The sequence below is a fragment of the Protopterus annectens genome, chromosome 14.part0 (assembly GCF_019279795.1).
Source record: "Protopterus annectens isolate FY-2018-M chromosome 14.part0, PAN1.0, whole genome shotgun sequence".
NCBI lineage: Eukaryota > Metazoa > Chordata > Ceratodontiformes > Protopteridae > Protopterus > Protopterus annectens.
The window spans coordinates 366,406,079-366,418,602 of NC_056748.1; the positions used below are offsets into that span (position 1 = coordinate 366,406,079).

Consider the following 12,524-nt stretch of genomic DNA (forward strand, 5'->3'; position numbering starts at 1 on the left):
ATGTTAAGATGTGGTTCTTGTTCCCTATGTCCAAATACTTTATGTAGTGACAGTTTTAAGATAAGGGGGAAAAACTATAAGATTAGGGATATTTTAATTGTAATTCATGAAATGTGGTATATTTATCTCTGTTTGGTCTGCCACGCCTACTACGTAGGTAAGACATCTAGAATGTTTAAACATCAAGTTTGTGAATATTTCTTGGACATTAAAAAGAAAAGAAAAAACACAAATGCTTTATATAAACATCTGGCAAAATGTGATTCATATAGTTTTGATTTTCTTATTATTGAGGTAGTGGAAAAGGACCTGCAAGGGTAGATTATTAATGAGCATTTGGAAGCCTATGAGTTGATGTGGCAGTTAAAATTAAATGCCACAAATTATCCAGGCTTAAATGGATGATGTTCTATAAACTCTATTTTAAAATTAAGACATTTTAATATTTCTTAGGTATTGAAGTTAATGCTTGTATTTTATTGAATTTGTATTGGTTGTTTTAAGTCATATGTAGCTGGCAGTTTAATATTTAAATTAATGTATTGATATTTTAATAAATTCTGAAGAAGTACTGAAAAAGAGTAGTAACAAAAGCGCTTAACTGCTACAATAAAATTTGTTTGTGGTGTGAGTTGGCGATGATTATTTCCTACATTTCTTCGTTCCAGTTGAAGCTGTTCCTATAAACTGTAAGAATACAGCACAGACAGCCCAACAAATTACAGCACACTGGTTTATTCAGAGACAGCACTCCACAAAGTAAAACATAAATGCTTATATCCACAAGTACGTTTTTGTCTGTACAGACTTCCTCAGATGCATAGATGAATGTATCTCACAAGCAGCAGTTTAAATACTTCTAAATAAATAAATGATGCCTCTCCAGTCACAGTGCAACTAATTAAAATGTCAAATTGTGACAAAGTAGAATGTGACAGAATAAAATGTATCACATAAAAATCATGTAATATATAAATAAATACACATTTTAAACATTTTTTTTTACTGTTGAATTTTCTCAAAATGACCACTAGAGGGTGTTTTACTATTGTAAAAAGATTTTAGTGACTGTTTTTATTATTTTATTACATTTTTATATGCACACAGAATTTTACCCACTGTTATAAGTACAACATTGTGTATTTATTTATATATTACATGATTTTTATGTGATACATTTTATTCTGACACATTCTATTTTGTCACAATTTGACATTTTAATTAGTTGCACTGTGATTGGAGGGGTGTCATTTATTTATTTATTTAAAAGTATTTAAACTGCTGCTTGTGAGATACATTCATCTATGCATCTGAGGAAGTCTGTATAGACGAAAACATACTTGTGGATATAAGCGTTTATGTTTTACTTTGTGGAGTGCTGTCTCTGAATAAATCAGTGTGCTGTAATTCTTTGGGCTGTCTGTGCTGTATTCTTGCAGTTTATGGTCTTTTCTACAGCACTTGCTTACATTATCTGTGCTCTTGCTATAAACGTTTGAATTGGTGAAAGACTGCATCCATGTAATAGAGTATTTCTAGATTTCAAAATTGCACAATGACTGTTTTCATAGCTTTTGCTACAGCTGTTTCTCATAATATTTTTTAACTGTGTGGATAGAGCTTTCCACTTATAAGTCTGACTGTGGATACCGAGTCCTGGACTTTATATGTGTGCGCAAATTTTCCTAACTCTTGACTTTTGCTTTGTGACCCATTATCACATACAATAACAACGGGTTTCGGTTAAGAACATAGACTTCAGTATTTTAATCAGTCTTTCGCTTGGTACAGCTGCTAGTTTGATTATTTCAAAGAATTTTGATTACTGTTGTACATATGTGGTACATGGATTCTTTGAAATGGAATACATCTTGGTACACTTGACAGAGCAGGTTGACCTTAGAATATAGGAGTTAACATCTGCCATCTCTTTTACTGGATTATTATGATGGTATGCATTGCAAATGGCAATGATCTGAACTACTTATTCTCTCTGAGTTAACATTTCTGGTTAGTGTATTATGCTAGATATTCATGAAATATGTATACAGCTGCATAGGGCTAGCAAGTGGTAAAAAACACATGTCAAAACCCTGTGCAGTTTGTAAAGCTAGACTCTATGGAGTATGTGCATATACCACTGGAGTAGATATAAAAACTAATTCCCCCTGTACTATCCAGATTTCACAAACATGTGAATTGAGGAATACAATAGGAAAAGAAGCCCAAAATCTTTGGGGCTGCAGTTGCATATATACCACAGCTGTTGCAATTGCTCAACACCCATAACCCCTGTAAGGGTGATGTTCTGCTCAACATAATGTAGCTGAACACACCACCACAAGTATTGTAAGTAAAAAAAAAAAGCATGATATGTTGCCTCATAAGAAAGGATGCAAAAACACATCCTGTAGCTGTTTAAAGTGCACAGAACCTCAGCCACACAGTCACTCCCCATCCCTTCCCCAACACAGGGATGTGAACACTCTCTCTTACCAGTACTGGTGAAACAGCAGTAGATCATGTCATTAGAATAAAATTACATATCCCATTTTCCAGATGTGGCCAGGGAGTCGTATATATTTATGACTTGCCCCTTGCCATGTCTGTGGACTGTTGGTGTTCAGGGCACAAAGATGTAACAACACAGCCATAATGCTGTTCTTTCCCCTGTTCACTCACATAAATGCATTGAATTATGTTTATTGTCCCTTACTATGTTAAAAGTCCCCCGTCTCTGAGTCCCTCTGCTACTTGATTCACTTTAACAAATGATTTTTCCCTTCAAGTATCCTTTGGCCCATCAGATACACTGTCAACTGTTAATGGACTTTTCAGCTGATCACTTCACTATTCTACTGAAAGCAAACCTCTGTGGGCTATGCACATTGCGCACTAATTCTTAATATGGGAAGCTGATACATTGAAATCAGAGAAGCTTTTACACTTTTATTCCTGGCAGAATTATAGCATTGTATTAGGGCAGGCACTGAAGTGGTTTGGCTGATAAAAAACTTATCTGAGAACAGATATTGTAGCGCTTTAAGAGCTGTGTGTATTCTATAGCCACTGCTATAAATAACTGTAGTAAATTGTTGATAAAACAGTGCTTTTATTTGGTAAATTCAATAAAATGTTGTTTAAATGAGAGTTGATATTGTATGTTTTATATTTGAAGCAAATTGATGAGAAGGTTGAAAAAACAAAAGTAACAAGCCTTAGGACGATCAAAATATTGGAAGCATCAGCCACCTTTGTGGTGGATTGAGTAGGGGAAGCAAATGGTGCAAAGAAAGTTGGGATGTAACTAATTTTAGTGAAGTTGTAGCAGTTTTATTAGAGACTAGCATAATCAAGACAAAAAAGGCCACTGGCAAATTGAAGGAATTTCTTGTTGATATGGGTAATAAGAGAGGTAGGCAATGATGTGGAACTATATGACTAAGTGAATTAAGTGGACACCATTTTGATATTGCAGAAGAATACACAAGAAGCATTAGTATGTATGCGTTTAAAAATGAAATATGATGGTAGTCCCATGCGGGAGCCTGGGAAAGAAAATGGTGAACTGATGCTGCAAGTCGTTCAAAATGTTGAGGATAGAGAGTAGTGTGCAGAACAATCACAGCAGTGGGTAGATTTGCAAGATCATTTTTCTTTCTTCATTTATGGGTTACTGACAAGGAAGAAAGTGAATGCATTAGTTTGGAAAGCACTGCAAAGATCATGGGAGATTACTAAAACTTTGTTATTGGAATAATTGACAGAATTTAGTAACGTAATTTTATTGACAGAATATTACATAAATATTACATAAGTTTACTAAATGTTAGCTTGTCATCATCACAATCTTATTTACTGAGTGATCTACATGCATTTATTAAAATATACATGGTTACACGACTTTTAGAATATATTTAAGTACAGTTATGTATAGTATCTGTTGAATATTATTGGACTTCTTCAGAAGAATATGTAATTGTTTTCTTCTTTGTAAGTTCTGTAGTATTATAATCACCTATCCCTCTCTGCAGGCCAAAACGTCTTGTTCAGCAACCTTGTTTTATTGCTGTGACATTATCATCTCTTCAATGATTAATTCATTATTTATGATAATACATGTATAAAATTTAAATAATGTTAATGTGGCCTTTGGTTGATTATGAAGGAGGAGAATGTATAGGACGATCAATCAAATTGGTGAATTGTTTCATACTTGTGATCTAGTAACTGAGAATTATGTGTCAAATTTTGCTACCAAGGCTGTAGAAGGGCTGAAGAATTGTTGATTTATGGTATAATACACTAATATGTATGGTACTTATTTTATTAGCTAAGGTTGGTGAACCCTACCAAAGATATGTAAGATATGCTGAATCTGTCACACGGTTACAAGGCATACTGAATTATTTGATGTTATGATTTTTTTCTGTCCTGTGAGTAGAGAGGGCATGGGCTCACCCATTCCTCAATACATTGACTATTAGCAGAGGAACATAGTTGAGTGTGTAAGTGGTAAATATACTCAACGTGTATGCACCATGTAGTTTCTTGTCTGGTCTGTATATCATTTTTAGAACATACTTCTGCAGTGTCAGATGTACCTTGTATACATTTTGTAAATATGCAAGAGCTTGTCTGTTTCCACTCGACTTCTTTTCCTTGGATGTAGTCTTCTACTTTCTTACATCTGTCTATCCACTGTTGGTAACAGGTTAGTTTATTGTTAACAGTTTTGTTTCTCTTTGAGCATATCTTTATTTTGCATCTGTAAGTGCAGCCTCTCTGTCTTGTAAGGTCACAGATCCTGTACCATTTTGACTGACATAATTGTAACACATCTGGCATATTTGTATTATAATATTCCAATGACAAGTCTTTGCCATTTTTATAACTACAGTCCCAAGCTACATTTTTAACTAACAGATTCACTTCAGGTGTATTTATCTCATGAGTATTACGTATACAGTTTGCAAAGTACTGCATCAGTCCTAGAAGCAGCTATAATGCTTTCTTGCCTTCTGCCTTTACCATCTGTACAACTGATCTGTTTGTTTTGCATCAGGTATCAGTCTGTCTGATGGTAAACTATGCCATTTGTCTTTCAATCTTGCGTCTCTCTCTTTCTCTTGCTCTGCGTTTGTTTTTATTCAGTCTTAATCTTGATAACTTTCAGTCTCTTTTCATGTCCTTCTAATTCTGCTGTAATAGAGAAACCAGTGAAACTTCCATCATATTCCAAGGCTTCATTTGCCAGTGCAGTGGCTCTTTGAAACAACTTTGATGCTCACGAAATACTAAAAAGAAGCATAATGAAGCTATATTTTACTAATGGTATATTAAATGTATGTAGTTTGAGTTTTTTCATCTGATTTTATTTACCAGAAATTCTGGTTTATGTCTCATACTGACTAGACCTTAGCATTTGGCATTATTGAGACCATATTTTCAACTGTAAGCAGTGGGTATTGCTGTCTTTTAATTACTTAATTCAAATTTTGTACAATACAGATATGAATCTCGTCTCACTGCAGCAACCACAATTTTGCACATTTTGTTGGCTGTGTTTACTTCATAACAGCTAGTTAAGCTTTCTGTATACTTCAGTACTTGCTGTACTTCATTCACATGAGCTGCTGGTACTTTCCTAAATGTGTGCATTGTTTGCATAACACAAGGATCCTTTTTTGCAATTTTCTTGGCAGTCTTCTTAAGCCTATAAATCATCTTTGAATGCTGTACAGAGCCAGAGTTTTGATATCTGTCTTTGTGAATGACATCTGTACCTGTTCTTTTGCAGTCTTTGGTTTCACATTAGGAATTTATTTTACTGCATGTAACTTTTCACAAGCCAAACAATCCAGAATATTATGTAAACTAACTTCAAGTGATATAACCTGAAAAGTGATATCGTAATTCTTATTTTTATGTTTGCATGTTAGTAGCTGTTGATAAAATTGGTTTCAACTAGTAGACTGAAAATGTTGCTATTGTGCACACAGCTCTGTGTTCAGTGTTTTAGCCATAGTGCTTCAAAGTTATCAACAGACGAAATTGCAGACGTTTCATTTAAATTACACATTTTGCTTTGTGATACTCAGCATTCATTGGCAAAAGTTTAATTTGCATTATTCTTTCAGTGCTTCTGATGCATTGCATCTCAGATTTTGCTGCGTCAGTTTTGCCCACTAGAACTGTTTGTTGGCATTGCTCATTTTCTTATTTCTTTTAACAACACTTAGATTCATTTGAACATACTTGTCATTACTTTTATACACTTTAAAATGTTCTTTTGTAGCACAAATTTTAAACAATTTATTAGAAGCAAGATAAAGTGCGCTGTCATGATTCCAGCCACATCTAGTACCTAAGACTGAATTTCCATTGCATAAGCTTTTCTCTGGTCTTCCTTACTGTTGCAGTATATTGTCACATAGTTATCTTGTATACACATTACCTTTGCAAAATATTCTCGTTTTGTTTCTCATTTTGTACTTTTAAATCACATTTTTATTTTTTTACATGAATTGTTTTCCTCAGTTTTATCTATTACCAGTAATTTCACTTGGTCTACACGTAGCCCACAGCTTTTGAAAAGATCTTTGCAAACTGTGAAAGAATCATGCAACCTATCAAATTCTGGTCTTATTCCTCTGCTCATTAATGTAAGCATTTATAGTCTTTAAAGGCTTGTACTAATGCAAAGAACAATTGCCAAATAAACATCAGTCTGTTTTAGGCTATGAGGGATTTCCAAAGTTCTTTCTTATTACTGCAGTTTTGCCTTTGTCCTGTTCAGGGAAAGTAGATTTAAGGCTTCTTCCTCAGTGGCTACAGTAGTGTAGCTCACTACCTTTTAAAGTGTCTGAGGTAATCCATAGACAGAGAGGGGTAAACTGAATTTGTTCATCCAAACTTTCCAGTTTTCTGCTAAATTTCTTTTTGGTGACAGAATTCTGGATGGTTGCATTTGGGCCAGTTGCCACAAAGTATGAGAGTCTGCAATGAGGGATGGTTTGAGAGTTTTCATTTTTTGCTGCCCTACTTTCTTGTAAATCCTCAACTGTGCAAGAGAAGGGGACTTGCATTGGGCTACCACGCTTGGACATTCCTCTATTCTGCAAGTGATTCTACTAGCAAGTAGCTCTGACCACTGTGTCTGAAGCCTGGGGAAATTGCACCACCCAGTGGTGTTTAGATCCCCAGTAAAGCACACGGACCAAGCCCCCTTCAGTTCTTTCTGTCTGTGCCTGGCTCCTCCAGTGTTTGGGCTGCTAATCAAACACTGGCCACCTGGGTCACATTTAGGGCTCCATCCACATGGACTATGGAGCTAGGCAGGTTTGGCTGGATGATAGGTAAACAATACAGACAAAGAGGACATGGTCTTCACTCCACAAAATATTGTGTGTGACATCTCTAGAGGAAATGTGTACAAAATGGCATGCTTACTGTTGAGTTAAAGCTTTGTATGCCATATGACATTTTCCTTCCCCAAATAACCTTCCTTTCAAATGGTTATTTGCTGTGCCAACACCAAACATTTTTGAGGATAGGAGCATGTACTATCATGTGCAACTCCTGTGTAACTCTTGCTTGGGTTCTTAATGTTCTTTTCCTCCTTTGAGTCTTGCTGGAACTGAAAATTATTTTGGGATTGTGTTTAATTGCCAAGTACAGTCAGAAAAAATTAACGCAGAACATTTACTAGAAAAGTTATTTATTTTATTTATTTATTTTACATTTGTTTACCAGGGAAGTCTGACTGGACAGGGTTGCCCGTTTTCAGTGAAGGCCCGAGGAGAAAAGCTCCATACAATTCGACAGTCTATGAAACTTATAATAGAAAAGCTCCATGCAATTCGACAGTCTATGAAACTTATAATAATACAAAAGAAAAGAATACAACAAATTTAGAAAAGAAGCTAACAGGTTTGTCAAAGATTCCCGCGGGAGTATTAGTAGGAGTATTAGTAATACAGTGGAGAGATTAGAAAATTCCCAACAATGTTAAACAATGTACAATTGTCACAATATTTTTAGACATAAATTCACCAACATTGTTGAACTTAACAGCAAAGCTAAGCTGAAAATACTTACACATAATTCCTTAAAAACTGAAATAATTGTATTACTAGGCATTATTTATGTTTTGCAGATATAGGAATACCTTATAACAAATATATAGAGTATTAATGAGCCTAGATGGGTCTTAAATGAGTTAGCTCGGGTCAGAACATGTACAAATCCAAGACTCAGTGAGGTAGGATTTTAGTTGATTTTTGAAACTGACTTTGTGTGTGTCTTTATTTCAAATGGGAAGGAGATCCACATTTTTGCGATAGTACAAGAATTTAGGGAGGCACCTGAATTATGTTTACTTTAAGATACTTCTACCAGACCCTTATTAGTGGATCTTAGCTGACGGCTGTTGGTGTAGTGGATGATTAGGCTGCATAGGACTGGGGTTTTGTTAGGGTAATAGAGAATTTGATGAGCTAGCGTGAGTTGATTTAGGGCGAGTAAGTTAGGTAATTCCATCCAGGAGAGTTTGTGAAGGGCTAGGCAATGGTGAGATCTATAGGAAGAGTCAGTAGCGAATGTAGCTATCTTGATATAGCAAGTGGATAGTTTGTTTAGATCCCTTTTATTTAGGTTAACTAGGATGGGCGAGGCATATAGTAATGTGGACAGTAAGTGGGTTCTTGCAATGGTAGTTTTACTCTAGGAGGTCAGGTAGTCTTTACATCAGTAGAGTGTACTTTGATTTTTGTGCACCTCAGTTATGGTTTGAGCTATATGCTTGTCGAATTTCATGTTTTGGTTGATAACACCCAGTAGTTTGGTGTGTGCAACTGATGTGATAAGGGTGCTGTCTGAGGTGATAATTGTGAAAGGGGGAGTGTGGTCTAGAGCTTTGGCAGGATGAAAGAGCATAAGTTGGATTTTTTGGGGTTAAGTTTTAATTGAGAGTTGCTAACCAAGTTTCAACTCCAGTGAAAGATTCTTGGGATATTTTCTGTAGAAGTTGGAGAGAGGGGGCGGAGCAGATTAGGGTAGAGTCGTCTGTGTATTGTACTAATCTTGCATGAAGGGTAGCTTTATGGAGGTTATTTGTGAATATTGTGAAGAGCAAGGGAGCCAGTATAGATCCTTGAGGCACCCCTAGGGGGACGGGGAGAAGAGAGTATTGATTGTCCTGCCACTTGATGCCCTGTTTTGTTAGAAATATAGTCTTTAAACCATAGGAGTGCAGAGTTATTTAGTTTAAGTCCTGAGGGAACAGTCAAGAGTTTACTATGGGAGACTGTAACTGTATCAAATGCTTTCAAGAGATCTAAAAAGACAGTTGTACCAGATTGCCTGTATTTCGCTGTTCATTAACATGATTGGTGAAACTGATAAAGGCAGTAGTGGTACTGTGGTCAGGTCGAAAACCATGTTGTGTTTTGGCTAAGAGATTGTTAATGAGAAGGTATTTTAGTAACTGAGAATGAATGCATTTCTCTAGAATTTTTGAGAGTGGGGATAGTATGGCTATCAGACGGTAGCTGGATAACTCAGTCAAGTTTCCACCTTTGTGTAGCGGTATTATATGGGATATTTTCCAGAGGGTTGGGACTTTTTTCTCAGAGATTGACCTATTTATGATTATAGAGACAAGGTATGATACAGCCTTGGCTGTGATTCGGAGATATTCTAATGGGAGTTTATCAGCAGCCAGGGTAGTGGGCCTTATTTTGGACAGATACTTGAGGATTGTACTGGTCTAAACTGGTTGGAAGGAGAAATAGATTTGGTCAGATGGGGAGTTTGGTAAGTTTGAGAGGGTAGTGGGTGGAGAATTTAATGATAGTTTTGAAATGGAGTTGGTAAAATATTCATTGAACTGTGTTGCAGTGTTATTTATAGATGTGTCAATGTTTGGGGCTGGGGTGCCAGATTTGCCTAGTTGGATAATTTTATTTATGGCCGCCCATAATTTTTGAGGCTTAGCTTGGTGTTTATTTTGTATATTGGAGTAATGTTTTTTTTTTAATCTGAGATTATTTGTTTTTTTACTTTATTTCTTAAGTTAAGAATTGTTGCCTGTTAGTATTAGTTTTGCTGTCACGCCAAGTGTCTCATACTTTATCTCTTTGTTTTAGTAGGAGTCAGGTACTTTCGGTGAGCCAGGGGTCAGACCTGGACTTTGTTTGAATCATTCTTGGGGGGGGGGGGGGACAAGTTGGTTAAGCATGCTCAGGAATATGGAGTTAAAGTAGTCTACTGCCTTGTCTAGGGGGAAGCTAGATGGGGGGGGGGGCAGTAGTTTATAGCTGTTATTAGATCTTCTGCTGTAAAGATTTTTTGTATCATATTTGTTTGAAGGGGCTATTTTTAGTTGGTTTGGTTTGATTTGTCTTAGAAAAGAGGGGAGGTGGTCACTTAAGGTGTCAGGTAATGTGTTAAAGAATTGTCATAGATGGGTCATAGATGGGTGATTAGTGAGGATGCAGTCTAAAATGGATTCCTTTATGGTAGCTTTGTCAATTCTAGTTGGGGTTTGGATGCTCTGAGTGAAACCATGTAGGTTTATATGAGTACTGGGGAGGGGTGACTTTATTAAAGACCAGTCAATATTGAAATCACCTAATATGAGTGTTTCACGGGAGAGGGATTCTGATACCAGTGGGTTATGGATTCTAGTGTATTTATGTATTTATGGAGGGATATATGAGCCTAATGTGTTCATTTGTTTATGTGGGTTGATTTTTACCTTTGCGAATAAGGTTTTAGTGATGTTGAAAGTAGGGATATTTATGTTAATAAGTTCTACTATAAGGTTATTTTTGAAAAGCAGGGCAACACTGCCTCCTCTTTTGGATGTGTGGTCTTTTCTAAGTAGGTTGTACCCTGGTGGGAGCATTTCATTATCTTTGTTATGTGGCTTAAGCCGTGTTTCAGTGAGAAGCACAATATGTGGGGAATAAAAGGATAGGACTGCATGCAGTTCGTCAATTTTGTTATGACTACTTCTAATGTTGATGTTGAGAGTTAAGATTTCAGTAGTTTTTTTTAAGGGGAGTTAGGTTATTCTTGGCCTGATTTGCATTGCCTATGGGGTTAGTTGAGGGACCAGGATTTGGATGCATGTCTCCACTATGTATCAGTTGTGAAGCAATGTTCACAATACACTGGAGGTACTTGGAGATAGGTTATATTGTATGGAGGTTATATTGTATGGAAATGTGACCTTTAGTACAGATGTTCTTCATGTTTCATTGTTGCAGTCATCATATTTGGGTTATCTGCCTGCAGGTAACCCTCAGCCAGCATGAATACCAGAGTCTTGGATTCCTGCGTCAGATGCTATCTCTTCTTCCATGACGTCAGGTTGTCAGGGGTATAAAACATGCAGTCGACAGCATTACATCAGTTTTTCTTGCCGTGCAGTGCCCAAAGCAGAAGTAGTTTGCAAGAGCAGGTTGGCCGAATCCTGAAATTTTCATTTTCAAGTTTCAGAACTGAAGTCTTCTAAAAAAGATAAGTACCCCATTGGGGATCTTTTTTCTTGCTCCAACCGATGCCAGTAAAAGTTAACAATTGTCTTACGTGTGTAAAGCAAATACCTCATAAAGATTTTCATTTGTACTGCATTCCTTGCTTAGGCCCAGACCACAATGTCCCTCTTCCTTATATTTGTCTGCCTTGTTCAACCCCCGAACTATTCATCGTCTGGCTATTTTTGCAGCAAATTATTTTGGTACTCTGTATCCGTACTCCGAAATGGCTTTGGTAAGCCATCCGACTACCAATCTTCCGAAAAAACATAAGGATAAAGACAGAGACAGACCACATAGGTCCAAAACTGCCAACGACACTTCCGTTAAGCTAGTCGCCAGTCCACTGGTACTCAGTGAGGTGCTTTCGCAGCCCCTAATACCCGCTACTTCAGATTTGCAGGCCTCTACTGAGACCCATTCGGAGTCTGGTATACCGCAAGATGCTTCTTTGACTATGAAACCTGCGGATGTCTCTACCTTGGATGAGTCCGAAGCCGCTGTGCAGGCACCGGCTTCTGAGGGTGTATTCAGGCCTACAGACTTGCATTTTAAACTGACGCCATCTTCTTCATCCAGGCCTAAAACTCGACCCATGCCTAGAAAACCGACGTCCAAACTGCATGCTCAGGCCCATATGCCTAAAAAACAAATGCTAAGAATGGTTGAAGACCTTATTACCTTAATTAGGGGAAGCCAGCCTTCCCCCTCTGAGACCTAGAACGGATTTTCTTTCTGATTCTTCTGATCAGGAATCTGATATTTCTGATGTCTTTCAGGAATGCAACTGCAGTCATAACATATGGGTTGTCCTGCCTCAGGCAGCCCTCGGTCGGCCGGATTCCAAAGTCTGGGTCTGACGTCGGCTGATGTCGCATTTCTCTCCGACGTCAGAGCGGCTGGAGTACATAAGCATCAGCCGACGCCATTTTCTTCAGTCTTTCTTGCCGCGCGGTGCCCGAAGCAGAAGCAGTTCGCAAG

The 12,524-nt window shown here is 37.2% G+C and overlaps 1 protein-coding gene across 3 annotated transcripts in view; it reads left to right on the forward strand.

Moving 5' to 3' along the window:
* Positions 1-12,524, forward strand: part of ECD (ecdysoneless cell cycle regulator) — a 984,622-nt gene that overhangs the window by 497,885 nt on the left and 474,213 nt on the right. The gene's annotated exons all lie outside the window — the stretch shown is intronic.